We start from the raw sequence: 6,342 nt of genomic DNA, 5'->3' as shown, positions 1-6,342 counted from the left end.
CAAATAAAATGTATTATTATTATTATTACACACCTTCATACTCACATACTTGAGCAACATTTCGGCCTACTCCGACAAACATTAGGAAGATTTGATCAACCGCTGGTGGCCAATTTGAAAAATGGCTGCCACGCCCACAAGGGTGAGAATTTGTGATGGCCCAATATCCAGATTTGTTCCCAATATATCGATTATCGATCAACACCTCTACCAAATTTGGCGCTTTAATCACAAAAGTGAACGATTGTCGTGCTACGCCGCCCCACTAATAGTTTTACTTGTTTTTTTGTAAATTAACGCCCTACTTGATCATACTACAGCGTCACACAAAAGCATCAAAAGTAGCAGATCTACAAGCTCAAATAGCAGTGTGAAGCGACACATTTTGAGCTTGTAGATCTGCTACTTTTGCTATTTTTGAATTTGAATCCTGAAAATGAATAGTTTTGGACGTAAGAGATTTCCACTTGACAGAGAATATGAGAGCGAGTTCCCCTCCTTCTCTTGATGATCATGTTTTTATGTGGTTTTGTTTATTCTTCATTAAACACACTTTAGCAGACCTCAGTGGATTTCATCCTATTGAGGATCATTTTTATTTCTCAGTAATGTGAGCAGAGACAACACACCTCAGAGGGAGCAAATAGGGTCATGGGATTGTTCTTCAATACACTTTATTTAAATAAAAACTAAAGTAAATATTATACTGGAGGGGACACATTTATGTTTTTCTTCTTTTTGAAGGATGGACGCACCAATGAAATCTGCAAGTTGGAAACAACCACAATGGTTTGGTCTTTAATTAACACCAGAGGAACTCTTCCACCTGCTTCAGATTGTCACTCTGCCACCATCATCGGGACAAAGATGTTGGTATTTGGGGGCAGGGAGGGCCTGTGTGCTGTGTCCAACAACTTCAGAGTGTTTGACACAGAGACAAACTATTGGGTCGTTTCTGCACAACTTCCAGAAGGACGCTACTATCATTCAGCCTTTGCCTACAAAGGAGAGCTGTACATATTTGGTGGATATGATATGATATGTGGAAATTAAATCCACAGACCTTCTCCTGGAAGAAAATTGAACCCAAGGGGAGAGGCTCGTGTTCAGGGATGTATCTGATGTGCTGTTGCATGGTGGGAGATCGTATCATCCTCTTTGGAGGAGGTGGCAACTCTAAAGACCTGTACATATTAGACTTAAGTCCTAGTCTGAAGACGCTATGCAAGCTAGCAGTTATTCAGTACAGTATGGAGCAGTGGGAACTCCCACATAACCTCAGGTGGGAACTGGAAGCCATGACTACCAACAGCTAAATAAATAAACAGTGAAAACAACAACAAATCAACAAGAAAAAACGGGGGGGAAATCAACAGCCCATGAAAGAAAATAAGGAGGGCAAGCAGGACATGGATCTGAGATCTGAGACCCTTAACAAAATGTTAAAAAATATTTACAAAAAAACTATATGGATCTACTTTACTGCCAGTTTGCACAACAATGTGGTGCAGATCTACAGTAGTGTCAGTACTAGTACAGTAATAAAAAAAAAACACAAGAGGGAAAGAGAGAGACAGGCTAGAGGTCGAGGACAGACAGGAAAACAGACAGACAGGTAAAGAGGCAGACAGACTGGAAGCCGGCTGACAGGTGATAATAGGCTGGCACGCAATCAAATCCTCAGTGATTTTTTTATCGATTTCTAACTGCGAGAGTGTGTACAAAATAATGTGACTGTTTTTGTCTGGGAGACAGCCATCTCGCTGGTGCCCTTTCTTCAGGAAATCAGAAAAACTTTATTTTTTCTCCAAAATGAGATAATAGCCCAATTAGACTCTTCACATACTAGAGTATGTCTGACAAAAATGTCAGAGCTTAAATCGGCATGTAAATAAATGCATAAACATCTAGTTAAGATATAAGTTAGAGCTAACAACTGCTAGCATTGCTAACCAAATCCTCAGTTTCCATCCAAACACACCGGCTTCGAATGCTATCAATGCATTGAATGGGAGATTATCAAGTTTTATCAGACCATTGAATGAGCGAGTAGGCGACGAGTAGGCGATATACTGACCTACCCGCGATTTGTCAGACCATTCATTGGGCTTAATCAGGAGCTACTGACCTACTTGGAGGCGGAGCAGTCCCCAAAACATGATTTACGATTCTGTGCCTCTCGGTACAGAACTCCAACGGCGCTGAGTAGGCTCAGGCGAACGTCACACCGTTCAGGACGGCAACTAGGTCGCTTTAGCTCCCTTGGTGGTCCTTCACAGGGTTCAAGTTCGCCTGAGACTGCGCGCCTTCGTCATGGTCCGAAACCAAAACCAAAACCGAGACTGGACTATTTAAGTCATCTCCGTTGGTAGGTCAGTATGTCTTGATAACACCCAATGAATGGTCTGATAAATCGCGGGTAGGGCAGTATGTCGCCTACTTCGCCCATTCAATGGTCTAATAAAAGGTGATAATGTCCCATTCAATGCATTGATAGCATCCGAATGGGGTGCCAAACATCGCGAAATTGTGGTAAAATCCGCCATTTCTACCCGATCGTTTTGAAAGGTATCACTTTGTCTGTTGGTCTGTGTCTAATGTAACTCTCAAAGAAAGATGTATTAACAATGATATTTTGTCAAAACTGTTGTAACTGTGAAAATTAATCTATGTTGGTCCTCCTGGGCACTGGTTCCAGCCGGTTCTAGCAGGGGGGCAGTGGCAAACGCTTGGTCCCAGAGAGCATACAGGGAACAAAGAGAGCCTTGTAAACCATTGACATATAAAGAGAGACGCCTCCTCCGGCTCTGAGGCGTCTGTATCTCGGGCGCTATTTTGAAGAAGGCAAGCTTCCTGACTACTGGCCAATCACAGCACGTCTTTTCCGGGCTTGGCAGAATCTAGTTGTATAACAATATAACAGGATATTTTTATAAAGTTGTTTTTAGCTTGTTTCTGTAAAGCGACTTTCAGTCCTCAGACTCCACTACTGCATTTGCCTCCATAGGGCATAACATTGGCGGCAATTTATGTGGTTCCACAAATAGAAAGCCCATTGATGTTCCCCATAGAGATCTCCAAAAAGATTTATATAAATTATTTTGTATGATTAAATAATATTATTATTAACATATTGCGTGCCAATCGTGTAGTTCTACGCAAACTTAAATAACAGCGCTGCGTGCGAGTCGCGTAGATCTACGCGAAGTGGTCTTTTTTTTCTTCTCGCAGTGACGCATTTCATTTTAGGCCTCTCTCGTAGTGACACATTTCATTGTAGCACTCTCTCGCAGTGACACATTTCATTGTAGCACTCTCTCGTAGTGACACATTTCATTGTAGCACTCTCTCGCAGTGACACATTTCATTGTAGCACTCTCTCGTAGTGACACATTTCATTGTAGCACTCTCTCACAGTGACACATTTCATTGTAGCACTCTCCCGTAGTGACACATTTCATTGTAGCACTCTCTCGTAGTGACACATTTCATTGTAGCACTCTCTCGTAGTGACACATTTCATTGTAGCACTCTCTCACAGTGACACATTTCATTGTAGCACTCTCTCGTAGTGACACATTTCATTGTAGCACTCTCTCGCAGTGACACATTTCATTGTAGCACACCGGAAACGGAAATGAATGTCAATCGACATACATTTTCGTTCCCATCCGCCGCCGCTCTAAAGCTTCCGCTAAATCACCATTATCTCGGTGTTTCTCCGCGCTGAACGCTGTTTAATAGAAACTGCGACTACTGCAAAATGGAATGTCGCCGATTGAAAATGTCTTCTCTGGGCCACCTCACACAGCTACCCTGTGTGTCTACAAACAGTTGAACGCGCGATCATAAGGTATTTAGCGAGGTCTGTGGCGAGGTGAAAAAAACAAAAAAACTACAATAAATCGCTGGCAGTGGTGAGTACATTATGTTATTAAACTCTGGCATGGAATGTGTTAATATATATAATTAACACATTGTGTGCCAAAAACGGACCGGACCGGATCGTTTTTGAGAAGCTATGAGTTATGTGCCATAGACGGTCCGGGACGTTTTTGGCCCATTTAAAAAATATATATTTTTCCCAAGGGCGCTCTAACGAAACTTTGGGATCATCCAAGGAGTCTCTAAGAAGGAGAGGCCGGATGTGGATCCATGTCAAAAATGCTTCCGTTCGTCCGCTCCAATGTTAACTCCTTGACTAAAAGCTTAATATCTCCATTTCTTTTTAACGTGGTGGAAGTGAGCCGTTTTCGATCGGCGATCACTCTGCAATGGAGGATCGCGTTAGAAATATTATTGTTCCAAGCGTTAGTCGGGACCCTCCGCCGTCTCGCACGCAGGCTTTGTTTACATGCACGTCCGCGTCGGGGCTTCTACAGCACGAAACATATCAGCGTAAGTGGATGGAAGATATGCTGGCACTGGATGTACCCTATATTAATAAACCTCTGGCACACGATGTGTTAATTAACATGTTTTGCCCTAATAAAGTCGTTTTTAGCTTGTTTCTTTAAAGTGAATTTAAGTACTCAGAAAAGCGCTATACATTGTATACATGACATGTATTATTAGTATTATGAACTAATATAAACAGGGAGGAATGCTGACCATCCAGTGTTTGGACTGAACTCACAGCAGCAGTGCTATTTGAGAAAGCAGTCAGCTTCAATGCATTGTCTATGGCATGGTCTTCAACAGGGGGTCTGGGGACCCCTAGGGGTCCTCAGAGTTACTACAGGGGGAGCCGGCACACCTTTGTGCGATAGGAACTTTACTTGCCTCAGAATATTAAGTCAGGCGTCTTTGTGTGATGTCACGGTGTCACCGTTGACCTCCTCCAGCCATCGCTGCATGTTATGATACGAAGATCAGAAGAGAAGTTAATGAACAACAAACACATGAACATGATGACTAGTTGGTGTGATGATGGAAAACTACATTATGCTATCGTTATTCACATGTATTCAACATTGTGTTTGGCATCAAAACCAGTTTAACTACTTTAACACATTCCCTGTCAGAGGGCTATCTAGAACAGGCTGCTGTCAGTGCCAGGAATTTTGACCATTCTGACTCATCTTTGAGGACCCACAGAATATTTTGTGCTATGACTATGAACACATGGAATATCTCAAAAGAAAGATTAGAATCTCTTCTTTCATCTGGAAAAAAAAGTGAGTTGATAGCATGTTCCGCCATGCCATGACTGATGCCCTTCATTTCCACCCTTTGATCCAATGCTGTTTACAAAACTGCTTTTGAGATCAAACTCGGACAACACTACAAACCACCGGATCTTGAACTTAATGTAACCAGTCTGTAACATTAGTCACCTATGATGTATCTATGACGTATGACTCCATATTAGGACCAATTTTAACTTCCATTATAACATTTAAGTTTAAATATTTCAAAATCTCTATAAATTACACAAATCTCTGTGTGTGGTAGTGTGGTGCCCAGTGGGAAGTCAGTCGGATCAGCAGTTCTATGGTTGCTATGGTGATCACTTGACCATATATGGGAGAACGAAGGGCATCTGCTTCATGGATTGGACAAACGTCCCATGATGTTTGTGCTGCTGTACTTATATAAGTGGTCTCACACAAAGTAGAACTCCATTCTTTTAGGACTGGATGAATCCACTTAAAGTTGCTGATGTGTGAAATGATGCAGTGGACCGTTCATCTCAATGAAGCACCAAATAAAGACCGTCTTCATGCTGCTGTTGCCGTGGGAAACAAGCTGTACTCCTTTGGAGGGGACTATGATACTCAGATTGATGTGTACGTCTTCAACACAGTGTCTTTATGCTGGAGGAAGTTACCACCGGTGACAACTGAAAGAGGAGAACGTCTCCATGACGCTCCCTCCCTGCACCGTTGCCACACAGCTGTGCTTGTAGAAGATATCGTCTACATCTGGGGAGGAACTAATAATGGATACAGAAAGTACTACAATGTGCTTTATGCATTTGATGTGGACACACACAGATGGTTCAAGCCGAGGATATCTGGAACTGTTCCAGAGGCGAGGTACGACCACTCAGCCTGTGTCTTGAGGAAGGTCATGTATATCTTTGGAGGATATACACAGAATAGATTCACCAATGCCATCTACAAGTTGGACATCACCACAATGGTCTGGTCTTTAATTAACACCAGAGGAACTGTGCCACCTGCTTCAGATTGTCACTCTGCCACCATCATCGGGACAAAGATGTTTGTATTTGGGGGCTCGGGGGACCAGGGGACTGTCTACAACATCAGAGTGTTTGACACAGAGACAAACTGTTGGCTGAGAACGCCTTCTGAACAACTTCTTCCAGAAGGACGCTAC

The sequence above is a fragment of the Gymnoscopelus braueri genome (genome assembly GCF_963280865.1).
Source record: "Gymnoscopelus braueri genome assembly, chromosome: 16".
Lineage (NCBI taxonomy): Eukaryota > Metazoa > Chordata > Actinopteri > Myctophiformes > Myctophidae > Gymnoscopelus > Gymnoscopelus braueri.
This window is presented reverse-complemented; position numbering follows the sequence as displayed.